Raw genomic sequence first — 17,983 nt, 5'->3', positions numbered from 1 at the left:
TTTCTCATAGTTCCAGAGGTTGGAAAATTTAAGAGCAAGTTGTTTGCAGATTCACTGTCTGGTGAGGGCCCCCTTCTTGGTTCATAGACTGTCTTCTTGCTGTTTCCTCCCAGGTAGAAGGGCTGAAGGAGCTCTCTAGGATTTCTTTTATAAGGGCTCCACCAAGACCCCTCATGACCTAACCCACTTCCCAAAGGTGGTTACCAAATACCATCGCATTGGGGTTAGGATTTCAACATATGAATTTGGGGAAAATACGGACATCCATTTCATAGCAATGGAATTTTAAATTGAAAGATATCTTAGCAATAATCTTGTGAAAGATTTTTTTTTAGGTCATGAAACACAACTACAAAAGTGTTTTTAGACACAGGTAGCTAGTTATCAGCAGAACCAGGATTAGAACTCAAGATTCCTGACTTCAGGTTAGGTCTCCTCGTGCCTGGCTCTGCTTAATTTCCTAGGAGATATGACATTGGAATTGGTCCTGGATAACGAGCTTTTCCTAATGTTTAAAATATGATTCTATTTACAAAAAAATATTTCTTGTTATACTTTTGGGGAACATTGATACTGACGGGGAGGAAATATGTGTGAGGCAGGATGAACCATCAGGCATACTGAAAACTAATACTGCTCAGAGCTCAGAAAACTGCTGGGTTCCTGTTCTGCCACAGGGGAGCAGGTGTGGAGTGTATAAGCCCTTGGCAAGAGGTGCATTTCTTGAGAGAATAGGGAAGATTTTCCATGCAGTATGCAAATGGAACCCTCTTCCCATGAACAATACAAAATCATCCATAAAATTTCCAGTTCCCCTTATTGCATTTGGACTAATTTTTTATGATATGTGTGTATGGGGGGGTAGTGTATGTTGAAGTGTTTAATCCTTCATTGAGATGAGCACAGGCAAGAATAGCAACTGCCCAAAGAGGCTGGGCCACATAAGAGTATAAAGAAAAATGAGAATAATGATAGTTATTTTTTATGGAGGGTTCATCAAGTGCCTAATTTGTGCCAAATGCCTTATTTCATTTAATTATTGCAATATTATTCTAACATGGATACTATTATTATCTATCTTATTGGCAAGGCAACTGAGGCTTTGAGAGATGAATTTGACCTAAGCTTGCAAGCAGAGTAAATGAAGGAGGTAGGATCCATTTAAGATCATTTTGTGCTCTCCAAGACACCATCTTTTTCAACTCTAGAACTACAGTGAAATCTGTGCTGCTATATTGTCAGTAATGATTTATCTCTGCATCAGCATCAGTTCTCATCTTGAAGGGATGCTAGAGCATCAAGTAGTGACACACTGATGTGAGGTCCATGTGTTTGACTTATTTTTTCTTCATGTTTGAAAACTTTTTATTTGTGTATTTAAAAAGTTGTGCATTCCAATAGCTAAAAACACTTGAACAACAATAACAAATGGCAATCGATGCAACTGCATTTTATAGCCTGCAGGACACCTTGGACCAGCTTAGTTTTCACTGAAGATTCACCTTGGTTAAAGCCAGCAGCTTCTTCAACATGCAAGCATTTTCCCTCCTTTGCCAGCCAGACCTGCCTGGAAGAGACAGGCCTTCCCTGTCAGTAGTTCTTGCTATATTGATGTGAAAAGCATAGTCATTTAAATGTGATCCAATCTTTGCATCTAACAAGCAGCTGAAAGAAGTAAAATAAAGGGACAATGCTTGCAGAATGAACAGTGCCTCTTGGCTTTGGTAGCATATCTCATTAGCATTTGCCTGTTTGCTTCTCCAGTTTAATCTTTTCTTTCGAAGACATTGGAATTTTCTCTTGCATTTCTGCCGTTATCAACCTTGGCTTGTGGCATTTCTCAATCTCAGACATATTAGATTTATCAGATGTGGTTGCAGAGAAATTGGAGCAATGCAGGCAAGTCCAGTTTGCAAGTCTTGTTTGATTTCTGAGCACTTGCTATTCACCTACACAACTGGAGAAGGGAGATAGAAACAATTTTTGGCAATTTAAGCTATATTTACTGCCTTCCTTACTATTAAGTGCTGACACTGCACCTGGGAAAGCAGGTACATGTAGTTATATGATTTCCTCAATTTTCTTCTTTTTTTCTTAATACTTGCACTTCTCTTAACCTTTAAATTCATAGTTGAGGTTTTAGCCTGACACTTCTCAGCCATGAAGTCAAGGGAATATACTCTTGTTCTCATCCTGGAGTATAAGACTAATGGAAACACAGCTGTCAGGTCTTCCCCATAGCCAAGCCCCCATAGCCTGCTTGATTCGTTCCAGGTCAGACAGGCAGAAGAGATAGAGAGGTTACAATGGTTGTATTAAATTCTTACCTCCCTGGGTTTGATGGTGAGTGAAAAACAACACTCTTTTCCAAAGCTTTATAAATCCAAGAGCTTTTAAAACTGAAATAAATTGAATTGTCTTTTCTGTAAAAGAAAAAAAAAAATCTTCAGGGTCATTGAAAAAAATCACATGACAAATGAAGCTATGCTTTTTTTTTTTTTTTTTTTTTTTTTTTGCTTTTTAGGGCCACAGGTGCAGCATATGGAAGTTCCCAAGATAGGGGTTGAATTGGAGATACAGCTGCCACTGGCCTAAACCACAGCCACAGCAAGTGGGTTCTGAGCCTCAGCTGAGAACTACATCACACTCACAGTTTACTGCAACACCCACTGAGCGAGGCCAGGAATGGAACCTGAGTCCTCATGGATTCTAGTTGTGTTTGTTACCCCTTAGCCACGATGAGAACCCCCCAAAGATAAGTTTTCTTAAAAAGAGCAAGCAAGGAGGCATTTAAACTCTTGGATAAAGTGAAGATAAGAACAAGAAAAGAACTGTTATCATGATGGTTGGTCTGCATTGGAAAATATGTATGTAACTATAATAATGTAAACTTTTTTTGATTTCAACTTCTAGAAAGGCATATTGAAAAAACACAGAAGGCTAAATGATGGTTATTAAGTATACACATTATCAATCTTGACAGCACAAAATTAAGAGTAAGGACGGCAGGAGTTCCCATCGTGGTGCAGTGGTTAACGAATCCGACTAGGAACCATGAGGTTGCGGGTTCGGTCCCTGCCCTGGCTCAGTGGGTTAACGATCCGGCGTTGCCGTGAGCTGTGGTGTAGGTTGCAGACGCGGCTCGGATCCCGCGTTGCTGTGGCTCTGGCGTAGGCTGGCAGCTACAGCTCCGATTGGACCCCTAGCCTGGGAACCTCCATATGCCGCGGGAGCGGCCCAAGAAATAGCAACAACAACAACAACAACAACAACAACAACAACAACAACAAAGAGTAAGGACGGCAGAAGTAAAGAGGTTAAGGTGGGGTGGAGAAAGGCTGAGGGGAAGACTGAAGGAGCCAATAGCTAAATACACTAAATGGCAAGAGAAAAATGTTATCTATACTGGATAGAACAAAGAGTGCAGGTAGAAGACAAGTTAGCCATTAAGGAAAAAAGAAATGCATACATGTGAGTCCAATGACAGAAGGGGAGGTGGGTGATTGCAGAGTGACATAAATCTTCATCTATTAAAGCAGAAAGCTGATGGGCAATTTTGGGAATTGATAAAGCAAAGAGCTCAGGAGGCATAACATTTTGAAAGATTTCAGGAACACCAGAACCAATGGTTACATCCAGTGGCTTTGGCAGAAGGGATGAGGGGAGGATGGGGGTGATGCTTGTAACCAGCACGTACATTTATGACTCTAACAACTATTAAAAGTTAATCATGAAAAATAAATATTATAGAAACCTATTTTTTCTAATTACTTTCAAGTGCCCCTCATATGATTATTATTATTTGTGTGTGTGTGTAAAGGTGCCCTGGGAGCATTGAGTTTTTCAGCTTTTTATGTGTTTACATGAGGTTTGCAGAGTGTGGGTCTAAGTAGGCATAGGAAGAGCAAGATTGTACATTTTTTTATTAAATACAAAAATGACCAAGAAAATGCCACTTCGACTATAGATAGGCAGGAGGGACAATGACAGCCCTGAGGAGAGCTGTCACTGCATCCAGATCTGTGTCCTATGAGGAATAGGAGTGGCTGACAGTGGGAGTGCACACAGCTCAGCTTCAGCATGGACCAAGGATATGGGGGGCACCAGGAGAGAAAGGTGGATAAGTTAGACCTCACACAACCCTCCGCAACCTCCCAGCACAGAGGCAACTCCAGAAGTAGTTTTCCCCTGATGGGTGAGGGAGAGAACCCTGAATTGATTGAGAAAACCTGGAACCAGTCACATAACTCACTGCATCATCAGGTGGAATGAGGAACTGAAATGGAGACTGAGTTAAAGAAAAGTGAATTTCTTATTCTGCCAATGGGAAGAGTCCTACAATCATGTGAAACTGGTCCTTCCGGTAGGGAGGGGCTGGGCCGAGGTAGTGTGGCTCCAGAGCACTGCTCCTCCCCAAACCACCTTACTGGGGAGCGAGAAGACAGAGCCGATTTATTCAAAGAATTGTTACCATAATTGGAAGGGAGAGGTAAGTACCAGAGGACAAATGGAGGAGTATTTGGGGAATTTTAAGAAAGGTTTCCTGAATTACTGATATTTGAGGGAAGGGGGGAAGATTTACCTGGAAGACAGACCAGTTGAACTTGTCCTTGAAAAAAGGGAAAAACTATTCTAGATTTTATTATATATATAATACACACACACACACACACACACACACACACACAGAAGCCCAGTTGATGTGTGTTTCTGTATCCCATTATGAATCCAATTATGGAGATTAAAAAAGAGATGAATTAAGATTTAAGTATAAGAATTCATATTTTTCCAAAGAAACTAGTAAAATAGTCCTGACCAGGACTATTTAAAATTGGACAGTTGGGTAGGTTCACAGACAACACACTTTAGTATCTTTTGTCATTGACAGCAAATTAGACAACACATTAATACGTCTTTGACTTTTCTATAGTCAAAACAAACTTTGTTTTAAATAGTTCTTAAAGTTCGTGTTCTAGGTTTCTGTTTGTATGTGTTATAAAACTTGTGTTTGTTGAAGCAGTCTATTTTTTAAAGAGAGAAGAAAACTACTGTTTTTTATCGGGGGAGAGGTGTTTTTATTTTGCTGTTGAGACAAGAAAAGATAAAAATGCTATTTCTACATTGCATTTGGTGCACCATATTCCAATTCACAAAAGAGAGAGATGGGAAAGTTACTGGAGGTTGGAGTAATTTTCTGTGCTTGCTCCCAGGCTGTCTCTGCTTGAAGTCCTGGGTAATTTAAACCAATCTAGCAATATTGTGGGCTAATGAAATCTTTCTATTGGTAGCTCTCAATCTTAGCCTGAAGTCTTACTTAGTGTATATATAGTGATGGGTGGGTGAAGAATGGCTAGGTTTATCTGATGCTAAAATTACTAGGTGAGGAGTTCCTGTTGTGGCTCAGTGAGTTAATAACCCGATGTAGTATCCATGAAGATTCGGGTTCAATCCTTGGCCTCTCTCAGTGGGTTAAGTATCTGGTGTTGCTACAAGCTGCGATGTAGGTTGCAGATGTATCTCAGATCTGGCATTGCTGTGGCTGTGGTGTAGGTTCGCAGATGGAGCTCTAATCTGACTCCTAGCCTGGGAACTTTCTACTTGCCATAGGTACGGCCCTAAAAAGCAAAAAAGAAAAAAAAGTGTTAACCAAACTAGTATGTCCTTCATCTTTCCAGCCTCATTCATTATTTGGATAAATTTAACTTCTTAAAGGTATACTCAAAGCAGCTGTGATTCTGCATGGTTAGGGATTACTCTCTCAGTATTTCTTTGCATTCAGGAGATATTTTTGATCCCCTGTAACGTGCTAGGCACTAGGGATATTGTGACTGGTTGAATAGACATTGTTCTTACCCTGATAGGACTTATATTTTAAGGCAGGAACAGAAAAAAAAATAGATAAACTAATGAAACAAAATGATTACAGATTATGATGTGTGTGTTTTATAAATAAAAATAAGTATTTTTTATAAATAAAAGTGTTGTGATATTTCAGTGTTTAAGGAGTGTTTCTTTGAGGATATTTTAGCTGGCCTATGGAGGATCAAAAGCTGACTGTCTTGTAAAGTTAGATGAAGCGTGTTTTGGCAAGGACAGCAAGTGCAAAGGCCCTGTGGTCCTTGAGCTGCAGAGTAGGTGGTGCATGATGTGGGTCGAATGATCAACATAGGCTAGATTATGTGGGGGTCTTAGGCCATGATATGAAGTTGGGGCATGATTCTAGGCATTATGAAAGACATCGAAGGAGCACTTAGTAGACATGTTAGTGCTCCCCCACCCCACCCATTCTTTTTCCCCTTGACACCCATCTTCTAACCCTAATTGCTGTCAGGGTACTAGAGCAGCTTTGCCCTTAAGCACAGAGAGTTAGAAGAAATAGCTTGAGCAAGTACATCTCATCCATCCCCAGCCCTTGACCATTGACTGCCAAGAGAGGGGCTGCTAAAGCCTAGCTCCTTTGCTTTGATTTTGACTAGCACCACTATGAGTTAAGGTGTGACTTATACTCAAGAGATCCTTGTGGGATCAGATGAAGCTATGCTATGCTTCTTCTCACCCTTCTTGACTCCTTCCTCTTCCTTGCATGTTCTCCTGCTCCCTTATATGTTCTGGGAACATTTCCCTAATAAACCACCCATACATGAATCCTGGTCTGCTTCTGAGGAGTTCAGCCTGAGAAATACACTCTGCTGTATTCACCTTATTTTCTTTCTTCCTTTCTTTCCTTCTTTCTTTCCTTCTTTCCTTCCTTCCTTCCTTCCTTTCTTTCTTTCTTTCTTTCTTTCTTTCTTTCTTTCTTTCTTTCTTTCTTTCTCTCTCTCTCTCTCTGTCATTTTAGGGCGACACCCTCAGCATATGGAGGTTCCCAGGCTAGGGGTCAAATTGGAGCTGTTGCTGCTGGCCTATGTCATAGCCACAGCCATATTGGATCTGAGCCATGTCTGCAACCTACGCCACAGCTCAGGGCAACACCAGATCCTTAACCCACTGATCAAGGCCAGGGATCGTACTTGCATCCTCATGCATGCTAGTAAGATTTGTTTCCCCTGAGCCACTGCGGGAACTCCCAGAGATGATTTAAATCCCACTTTAGCCTCTGGTCAGCCATGTGTTCTTGGACAAATTTCTTAAACTCTCTGTACCTCAGTTTCTCCCCTACATTCAATACAATCATTCACCCTGATCCTTGTGGAGCATACATTCTAGAGTGTGTGGGGGGGAAGAACAATAAATAAAACCTAATAAAGAAACAAGCCTACAAATAAATTACGTACTATATAAAAAGGTGATAACTGTTAGAGAAAAATAGAGCAGAGTAAAGGAAACAGGGAATACTGTGAAGACAGGGATTGATGTTGCAATTTTCAAAAGAATTGTATCATTGAGAAGATAACACTGGAGCATATGAAATGCTAGTGCAAAGGCCCTGGGGTTGATGCATGTCTGCTGTGTTTGAAGGACAGCAAGGAGGCCAGGGTGGGTGGAATGGAGCAAGGAAAGAAGAGAACTAGGTAGTGAAGTCAGAGAGTGAAGGGTCAGACCCTGGAGGTTCTCGTAGGATCTTGAAAGGCTTTGGCTTTTACTCTCAGACTGAGCACCACTGAGGAATTTTGAACAGAGCTGTGACATAATCTGACTTTGAGTTCTCAAAAGTCTCTCTGACTGCTGTGTTGTGTATTAACTGGAACCATGTGGGGCAAGGGTAGCTAGACATTAAAAGTAGAATCTGGGAGTTCCTGTTCTGGCTCAGCAGGTTAAGAATCCGACATACTGTCCATGAGGATGTGGGTTTGATCACTGGCCTCACTCAGTGGGCTAAGGATCCGGCATTGCCATAAGCTGCAGTTTAGGTCACAGATGTAGCTCAGATCTGGCATTGCTGTAGCTGTGGTGTAAATCAGCAGCTGCAACTCTGATATGACCTCCAGCCCAGGAACTTCCATATGCTGCAGGTGTGGCCATAAAAAGAAAAGAAAATTTAAATAAAATAATTTTTAAATTTTTTTTAAAAAATATGGACCAATAAGCACTTTTTGGCCTTAGATTTTAAGCTTCACTTAGTAGACAGACATGATCTGAAGGTTAAATGCATTGAATTTTATAGCAGTAAGTTCTCAAAAGAGATGAATGAAATTGAAAATCGATTTGAGAGACAGTATGGTTGGATAGCAGTATGTGAAGGGTGTCATAACAACCGGAAGGTTCGTAAAGCATAGTCTTATTTTCGCTTCCTGTGCCTTTTAAAAGAGTTTCTCAGGTTTCCATTTACTTTGAAACTCAACATTTAAAATGTAAAATCCTTAGGGACACAGTTTGGTAATTCTTTACTGCCATTGATGTTCCTGTGAATGATTTGCCTGAGAGTGAACAGGAAATGAATCCCCGTTCCATAGCTTTCCAAAACTTTGTTTTCAAAAATGCTGATCTTTTTTTCCCTTCTCAGCAGAAGAATTGTTTCTGAAATATTTATGAGGGAGCCCAGTTATAATTAACAGCAATGTACTCTCTTACAACATCAGTTTATCACATCCCTAGTGACACGAAGTCTAATTAACATCCCCCAAAGTTTCATCAAGTATGTGCTTTACTGTGCCATTTAATGACAACACCAAAATATATCATTTCTCCATCATTTCTCTTGGAGCAAAACATAAAACTTACTATCCGATAAAAAATTTATACTCTGTGTCTGTGTTTGCTTTACTCAGTATAGTATTTCCAGGACCTGGTGTGTAGAAGAATATGCGTATTAATAGTGAATAAAAGGATGAATAGATGAATATGTGTATTAATAGATGAACAAAATGATGAAGGAATAAAAGCCCTGATAATTGGCTCTCCCTCCACCTCCAGATAGATTTTTTGTTTTTTTGTTTTTGGTCTCTTTGTCTTTTTAGGGCCACTCCAGTGGCATATGGAGGTTCCCAGGCTAGGGGTCCAATCGGAGCTGTAGCTGCCGGCCTATGCCAGAGCCACAGAAACATGAGATCTGAGCCATGTCTGCAACCTACACCACAGCTCACGGCAACCCCAGATCCAGGACCCACTGAGTGAGGCCAGGGATTGAACCCACAACCTCATGGTTCCTAATTGGATTGTTTCCACTGTGCCACTATGGGAACTCTCTTCAGATAGGTTGTTTATTTAGAGCATCATGCTGTATTCACTGCCTACAGAGCTTTCCTAACATCTCTTTTTTCTTTCACATCTCCTATTTCCAGTTTTCTAGAATGGCAGCTTTCTATGGGCAGAGTGGTATCTTTTCAGCATCTCACTGACACATCTAGTAGCCAAGTAGGAAAGCTGAGCATCTTCTCAGCATTTTCAAAGCAGGAGTTTTGCCTTCACTGCAGGCATAGATTATATTCAAAAATTGGGGAGTTTCCGTCATGGCTCAGTAGGGATGAATCTGACTGGGAACCATGAGGTTGCGGGTTTGATCCCTGGCCTCACTCAGTGGGGTAAGGATCCAGTGTTGCCATGAGCTGTGGTGTAGGTTGCAGACATGGCTCAGATCTCAGGTTGCTGTGGCTCTGGTGTAGGCCATCAGCTACAGCTCCGATTAGACCCCTAGCTTGGGAAACTCCAGATGCTGCAGGTGCAGCCCTAAAAAGAAAAAAAAAAGAAAAGAAAAGTTGTTAGCATTTGCAAAGAATTAAGTCATTTCAAGGTAATTATTAGTATGAGAGACATGTATCTAAAACATAAGTATTCTTAGTTGTAGAAATATTTCAGATGCTTAAAGATACTCTTGGGTTTTTTTCCTTTCTACTTTTCTTCCTCCTCCTCTTCTCTTCTTTCCTTTCATTCTTTCCCTTCATCTATGTCCAGTTCACTACCTCAATCTTGTCATTGGATCTGACATCTTTAATTTTAGGATATGCATATTCCTTCCAAAGGTATTGTTTAGATGGAAAGAAATTTGTCTTGTGATTATGGGATTTTCTCCAGTTTAATCAGCAGATGATATCATTTCAGCAGCCCCTTCTGCATATTAATATGATTTGCTATGTCATACCATGAGAATCTCTTGAATTTTATTTTCCCAAGTGTCTGACCAGTTCTGTAGGAGTAATTTCTCATCACCTTATTTTTCACAACCATGATTCAATAGCCTCTTGAGCATGGTCTTGCTAAACAAGTGATGAGGATATATTCGATACTTTTTATAGCCCCTGTTTCCCACTTTGTCAATTTCAACAGTTCTCTAGCAGTAGAAAGGCTTTAGGAAAGCATCCATCTTCCCTCTCTTCTTTCCCCTGAAATCTTCTCTTATAGGCCCTTTTGGGACCTTACTCCCTCCCACGAACATTCTTTACCCTGTGTCACCCCAACATTGACCACCCTCTCTGCTGGGTGGAGAAGAGAAGCTTCACCTCTGTAGATGTAAATGCTGCTTATGGAGGAAAGACACCAGCAATGGAGTCTGACTGTCAATACCACTCACTGCCTAATTCCAGGATGGGTTTTCTGCAGAGCTAGAATAGTGGTGTAAATTAAGGTGCTCTGAAAAACCTGCTTCCTCCATCAGGCTTTATTCACAGGGTTGATACAATTCAACATAGTCATTGCTGGATGTTTTAGGGATAGAAAATATGTTGTGGCATCTGCTGTCTTTCTTATAAATTAAGAATGGAAATTAATATGTTCATACATATTGTAATGTAATACTGAAAAATGTCCCATTTAAGCGATGCAATAGAGATAATAGATAAAGAGGTTTACCCAGGGAAATAAGAAGACCCAGGAAACTCGGGTATTCCTTTTTAGGATGCAGCCATTTTGGAGGAGTAATTGACCAGAACATTACTTGCCACTAACAGTTTAGTCCTTATTAATGTATTACTTACTTGTTCTAGAAGAGCAGAGAGTAAACCCCTAAGAGAATAGTCTAAAGATAGACAGGTTTTGATGGCAGAGGTGGGAAATGAGAGGGTATTGCTAGAGGAATTGGCAAGGAAGCAAGTGAGTCTTTATTTAGGGTGGCCCTGTGGGGGAAGGGTCTGGGTAGATCAGGGGTGTCATGTGTGATGGAGTCAGGGAGGAGAAGGGAAGGTGGGAGATAGAAGAGGCTGATGAGAAGCAGGATGTAGAAGAATTAGTTGGGGCATACTGGTTCTGCCCAGGTCATCATTTCTGTACAGTGCTAAGTAGTTATGTATAGTGTTGTTACTCATGAGAGAAAAGCAAATGAATGTACCTCTTGCCTCTTTATATAATTTCTTGAAATTATTTAGGCTGCCACCTCATACATCCATCAGGAGCATCAGGAGCCAGTGATTAAGACCTTTCAGGGCACTCAAGTGTTTTTTAAGAGTCATGACGTTATCAACTTTTGGAGTTATTTTTTAATGTTGATAACCCTTTGGTTTTTAGTTAACTAGTAACTAATTGTCTTTGAACTGATGTGAAAACTTTTCCTGTAGATAATATTCTAACTGCTTTTATTTTTATTTCTTTATATATAATATTTTCTACTGCACAGCATGGTGACCCAGTTACACATATATGTATACATTCTTTTTTCTCACATTTCGTGTTCCATCATAATTGACTAGACAGAATTCCCAGTGTTACACAGCAGGATCCCATTGCTAATCCATCCTTAAGGCAACATTCTGCATCTATTTACCCCAAGCTCCCAGTCCATCCCACTCCCTCCCCTTCCCACTTGACAACCACAAGTCTATTCTCCAAGTCCATGATTTTCTTTTCTGAGGAAAGGTTCATTTGTGCCTTATATTAGATTTAAGATATAAGTGATATCATATGGTATTTGTCTTTATCTTTCTGACTTACTTCACTCAGAATTAGAGTCTCTAGTTCCATCCATGTTGCTGCCAATGGCATTATTATTTTTTATGGCTGAGTACTATTCTATTGTGTATATATACCACATCTTCCTAATCCAATTGTCTGTCGATGGATATTTGGGTTGATTCCATATCTTGGATATTGTGAATAGTGCTGCAATGAACATGTGGGTGCATGTGTCTTTTTTAAGGAAAGTTTTGTCCGGATATATGCCCAAGAGTGAGATTGCTGGGTCATATGGGAGTTCTATGTACAATTTTCTAAGTTACATCCATACTGTTCTCCATAGTGGTTATACCAGCTTACATTCCCACCAACAGTACAGGAAGGTTCCCTTTTCTCCACACCCGCTCCAGCATTTGTTATTTGTGGACTTATTAATGATGGCCATTCTGACTAGCGTGAGGTGGTATCTTGTGGTAGTTTTGATTTGCATTTCTCTAATAAGCAGTGATGTTGAGCATTGTTTCAAGTGTTTGTTGGCCATCTGTATATCTTCCTTGAAGAAATGTCTATTCAGGTCTTTTGCCCATTTTTCCATTGGGTTGTTGGCTTTTTTGCTGTTGGGTTGTATAAGTTGTTTGCATATTTTAGAGATTAGGCCCTTGTCAGTTGCATTATTTGAAACTATTTTCTCCCATTCTGTAAGATGTCTTTTTGTTTTCTATTTGGTTTCCTTTGCTGTGCAAAAGCTTGTCAGTTTGATTGGGTCTCATTGGTTTATTTTTGCTCCTATTTAGGTTGCTTTGGGAGACTGACCTGAGAAAACATTTGTAAGGTTGATGTCAGAGAATGTTTTGCCTAAGTTCTGGTTCCAGGAGTTGGATGGTGTCTTGTCTTATATTTAAGTCTTTAAGCCATTTGGAGTTTATTTTGGTGCATGGTGTGAGGGTGTGTTCCAGTTTCATTGATTTGCATGCGGCTGTCCAGGTTTCCCAGCAATACTTGCTGAAAAGACTGTTTTTTTCCCATTTTATGTTCTTGCCTCCTTTGTCAAAGATTAATTGACCATAGGTGTCTGGGTTTATTTCTGGGTTCTCTATTCTATTCCATTGGTCTGTCTGTTTTGATACCAGTACCACATTGTCTTGATGACTATGGCTTTGTAATATTGCCTGAAGTCTGGAAGAGTGATGCCTACTGCTTGGTTTTTGTTCTTCAGTATTGCTTTGGCAATTCTGGGTCTTTTGTGGTTCCATATAAATTTTTTGATTGTTTGTTCTAGTTCTGAGAAAAATGTCATGAGTAATTTGATAGGGATTGCATTGACTCTGTAGATGGCTTTGGGTAGTATGGCCATTTTTACAATATTAATTTTTCCAACCGAGGAGCATGGAATATCTTTCCATTTCTTTACATCTACCTGCTTTTAAATGTAAGATCTGTAAAATTCAAGTGGGTCTGGAAATTTGACCATGTCACCTGGGGAACTATTATGCTACAGTTGAGACATGGTACCAAGGTGGTCTGATTCTGCAATGTGCTTCATGGCTGATAATAAAATGGCATTTTTCCTTTTTTATGTTTATAGCCTCTCTCTTTCTCCACTTGGTTTGCACATATTTACACATACACACACCTAAACATTTTAGTTCTTCTCTTATTTCTGATCAACTGTAACTTTTCTTTAATACTTGAGTCACCAATTATAAAGATATGCTAAAACTAAAATTGGTTCCTGTTACTAGTAACATAAATTTGGGCTAGTTTTCATCAGTACAGTTTCGAGGAGAGCATGAGCATGTTGATAAAACTTGGAATGTAATATATTATGCCCTGAGAAGTTATTTAAACCTATATTTGCACCAATGTTTTGAAAAGTGTTTGAGGATGGAGAATCACTATGGGAAGGAGAGGAGAAACTTTTTCCCCCTTTTTCAAAAGCATGTGGGTTGATGCATTTTTACATTTTTTTTTTTAAGACTCTAACCATGTAGGCTTGGTGAAAATTAAAGAAACAGCACAGCACTTATTCCTAGGTGTTAGTGAAAATTATAGATAGAAGATTCATTTTGTGATGTTGAGAGCATAAATAAATGTAGATTTATCACAATAAGGTCTAGACATCATGTAAGAACACACATTCCTTGTTTAATAGAACTATTGACAATAGCGATTACTGCTAATGGCTTCACCTGTATCTTCTATCTGTGTAAGAAGTAGTATTATGTGCTATAGAAGGCATTTGCCGTTCTTTCTGGATCTTCACATGCTTTTTGAATGTGCGTACATGTGCGTACACATGTGTACATGGGCATGCATGTGCGTACACGTACATTGGCAAATTCTGATTCCTATAGCCTCTACCTACCACTATAGAAATATATACCTCTTTCCCATCTTCTGTTTCATTGGAATGCAAGGATTTGACCATTTGACCTAGGCTCTGCCATTTACACCTAGTGATGAAAGAAACAGGTGTCAAACAAAATCCATTCTGCTTGTATGGCAGTGAGTATTGCTCCCTCTGAGATTTCCTGATGCAGCAGTGGCATAAATTTCAGTGGCAACACCCAGTGCCCAGTGTGGGTGTTGATGCTGTCTCTGCTCAATATGGGTAGAAATGCTGACTTCACATTAAAGGGGCAGCACAGTGTGGTGGGTAAAGGTGTTGGATTTAGGAACCAAAAGACTACTTGGGATTGAATCCCCAATTGACAACTTACTAGCTCTGTGGATCTTGGGCCAGTTACTTCACCTCTCTGTGCTTCAATTTCATCATCTATAAACTGGGACTAATAATAGTAGTGACTACTTTGGGTTATGAAGAGTAATCTGTTAATATTTGAAATATGCTTAGAACTGTGTCTGAATCATAGTAAACACTCTAGGCAACAGGAGAATATTTCTCTGAGTAAGTAAATTTCAAAGAGTCAGTGAGAGAAAATAAGATTGATTTGTGTTTACATCCCTGAGACTGGCTTATTCTCTGTGCTAGTTACATCCATAGTTCCTAATCTGTATGAGTTGCAAGTCATCATGAGTTGCAGGGGTGTGGCAGGTATTTTAAATGTTTGTGGGAAACACAGTGACACTTGACATTTGTTACAGAACTACTCGCTCAGTTTAATTCAAAGTTTCATTAGTTTGTGCTATATTTTTAAAAATAATATAATTCTTTGCAAAGATGGATTTTTTGGCAGTTGCTGTGATAAAATGACTGTGATAAAATGCAAGTACTGTGTGAAAAGTTAATGTGAAACAGGAAATGAGAACGGGATTTTCAAATCTGATTCCAAGATTTGAAAAGTTGTTCAGTTCCCCGTACATGTACACACCCATTAATAAAAGGTGTTGTCTATTCAAGAATAAAGTTTTTTTTCTTTTAATAAAGTATGCTATTTTTTTTAAACAGCTTCCGACTTGTTAGGACATAAATTCCAAATCAGTTGTTTAAATGTAACTACCTAACAGAATGGTTAATTGTTTCTTTTGGTCTAAAGACACTGTAAAAATTACTATGACAACAAGAATACTGTATACCAAGAAAGTTTGGGGACTTCTGAGTTACATTTTCAGCAATAATCAGAATCCTCATACTGACACCATAATCTAGGGAGTAAGGAGACTATTAAGGGCCAAATGGACATCATTAGAATTCACCCTTCCTACAGAAAAAGAAGCCCCCCAATAGTGTATCTCTAGGGAGAATTGCAGAAGTTGTCACTGTTACAAAGACTTGAAAGATAGGTTGTGATGCCCCAAATATCTTCTTTCATTTCACTTGTTTGGCCACTACAGGAGGCAGATGAATCAGGAAGAATTATGGCTGGAGTTTAAAGAAAATTTTTTGTCTACTTCTGTCGATTTCTGTGTACATTTCTACCTTAAGACTGTATGAAATCGAATTTCCAACTAGAATAGTTTTAGCCAGTGCAAGTAGCATACATTCAGACAAAGACTTCTGTGAGGCTTAGCTTGAGATTATAAATTGGCCAGCACCACTGCTGAGACAGGATGGCTTCCTTGCAGTGCTGGATTGGTTGTGGTTAGCTTGGTACCACTATTACCAATCCTTCTTAAATTCTGAGTTAAAGTTGACCAGTGAGAATAATGTAGAAACACTTTGGATGACGATATGAGGTGGAAATTATTATTATTAGGTGGTTGTGAGATGATGAGATGCTGCAGCTTGGTCAGTACCTTGGTTTCCACAGGCATTGCAGCTTCCATGGAGCTCTGCACAAATCTGTGTCATGGTGGACATCCTCCAGAGCTCTAACATGCCTTTAGTTGTGGACTTCATGACAGTCCATGACATGCAGTGGCCAGATACTTAAATGATCAACCTGTTGTCACCTGGAGTCAAATATTGGTAGAAGACTAGAATGATAAGGTCATTGCTGCAGTAAAGAATTATAATGGGAATAGAGTATAGGATGTATGGGTGACTTTGTTGCTTCTAAGTATGCTGGAGAACTTAGATAAAGAAACTGATGCAATCAGGTCTTATATTTATAGAGTTAAGGTTAGGTAAGGACCCAGGAAGCTTTCATGACTGCCTTGAAAGAAATATTTATCTCATGTACCACATAGTTTAAATCCTGCAAGCAGCTGAATGACAAGACAAATTGAATTTTTAACCTCATAAGGTATTGAATTTTAAAATTTGGGCATTAATTGTGAAAGAGTGGAACCTTGTTGATTGAGATAGGGACATCTGGGATATTTCAAGTTCTTCTGATAGAATTCAAATTCTTCCCAGTAGAAACATCCTTCTCTTGTCTGCAGAAGTTAGCTTTTCCTTACCAGAAGAATCTGTGACAAGTCTCCTGAGGTCTTACAGAGAAATGCTGAGATCTTGCTCAACTCACCTTGTCTGTCTCTTGTAGTTTCTAGACCTATACCACAACTCAAATAAAAACAGGTTTCAAGGAGACAGGTTCAGAAGGTAGTTTGAAAGAAGCACCATAGATGTCGAAAATTGCAAGACTTTGCCAACTTGTATTGACAGAAACATAGATCATGTGTATGGAAAGAAATCCTATGTTAGACCAGAGTGGAAAGAATATTACATTGGAGTAGATTGAGTTTATTAATGTGACTGTACCAACCAAAGATTCTTGTGTCAGTGTGTTAACTCAAGCAGCTGAGAGTGTCTCTAACAATTTGCTTGTTTGACTAAATCTAGACCTGACAGTTTCATACATTAATTGGAGATGAGATGCCAGAACATCTTTGGTGGACTGTAGAGAAAAGCATTCAAAAGCTTAAGGAGATGGGAATTATTGTGTACAAACTGCTTGGCTACCCCTTAACTATGACTCCCAGGTTGGACCAGGGACTACACCCTTCACCAAGACTTTGAAAACACATTGATGTGGGGAAAAAACCACAATCCTTGAAAGCTTTTTTTAATGGCTCTTCTCTACCACTGTGGTTTATCAGTTAGAGCAGTGGCTTTCGGAAATCAGATAATTAATGATGTTTTGGGTCTGTGAGTCCAAAACTTCACAGTGGGTCCAATGAATCCATAAACCTATCTTTGGTTAATTTCCCAGTTTCAGAATCCAGAGTTGGGATAGGCATAATCAGCAATTAGCAAAATCCCCTATTGGTTTAATGATCTTTGAAGTGAGGGCTATCATTGTAGGAAAGAACAAGTAGAAGTTCCTAGAATTACCTCTTCATACCACAAGAGCAAACCAAAGCAATTTCATACTTCTGGAAAAATCATGAGGTGAGTGTCCTCATTAACACCTTGCAGCTGATCACATGATTATTCTACCACAGTCCCACTCAGTTCATCTACTTCGATTATACAAAAGACTGATGGACTTTAAGAATGTGCAGAGATTATCATACACTTAATCAGATGATACCTCTTATTGTAGCTGCTGCTCCAGGTATAGTTTCTTTACTTGGAGGAAACCAACACAGCTCCTAGATTTTCCTGCTGGTATACTAACAGGAAATGTATACATTATATTTTAGTAGGGGGATTGATTATCTAATCTCTTGATTATTTGGTTTAGATAATCTAAGAGAAATAGGGTTGCTGATAATCACTGAAAGCAGAGAGGAAAGGACAGAGTATGATGTACCAGAAGACCCTCTAGAGTACCTTGAAGTCCTTCCATGCACAGTGGTAAATGTTAATGGATAGCTGGAGCAGCTTCATTCAGGCAAGACTGTCAGAGGTTCACATCCAGAGATAAAATTTAGTGTC

General features: G+C 39.4%; 1 long non-coding RNA gene across 1 annotated transcript in view; it reads left to right on the top strand.

Moving 5' to 3' along the window:
- LOC110262295 overlaps window positions 4,380–17,983 on the top strand; it is a 39,696-nt gene continuing 26,092 nt past the window's right edge. Inside the window, exon 1 of the long non-coding RNA XR_002347116.1 lies at window positions 4,380–4,489. This is a non-coding gene — a long non-coding RNA (uncharacterized LOC110262295). The remainder of the gene's footprint in view (window positions 4,490–17,983) is intronic.

Source organism: Sus scrofa, chromosome 9 (assembly GCF_000003025.6).
Source record: "Sus scrofa isolate TJ Tabasco breed Duroc chromosome 9, Sscrofa11.1, whole genome shotgun sequence".
Taxonomy (NCBI): Eukaryota; Metazoa; Chordata; class Mammalia; order Artiodactyla; family Suidae; genus Sus; species Sus scrofa.
The sequence above is the reverse complement of the archived record's forward strand: the minus strand, read 5'-3'. Positions and strand labels throughout refer to the sequence as shown.